Below are 335 nucleotides of genomic sequence, written 5' to 3'. Positions count from 1 at the left end.
CTCGAATAACAAAAACGGAAAATTGCCTAAAATCGCTCTAAGTGCTAAGTTTGTTGTGTCCAAGTCCCCCCTCATGCCTCTCGCCTAGGACTCCTTATATACGGGCACCAAGGTCGGTTTACGCTTTTCCCCTTCTGCCCCTTAGCCGCCATAGCATAAAAATGGAGATATTCCATTTTTTCCGATCTTCGTAATTATCTTCAAAATTTTGTATTTATCCGCGGAAACTTGACATTTATCTTTCCTTGCGAACCAAGCGTAGCTGTCATGCGGCTTACGGGCTGTTGGTTACGAAATCGTAAATTGGGCCTCGAGTCATGTCTTAGGTCCCTTTG

The sequence above is a fragment of the Brassica oleracea genome, chromosome C4 (genome assembly GCF_000695525.1).
Source record: "Brassica oleracea var. oleracea cultivar TO1000 chromosome C4, BOL, whole genome shotgun sequence".
Classification (NCBI taxonomy): Eukaryota; Viridiplantae; Streptophyta; class Magnoliopsida; order Brassicales; family Brassicaceae; genus Brassica; species Brassica oleracea.
The sequence above is the reverse complement of the archived record's forward strand: the minus strand, read 5'-3'. Positions refer to the sequence as shown.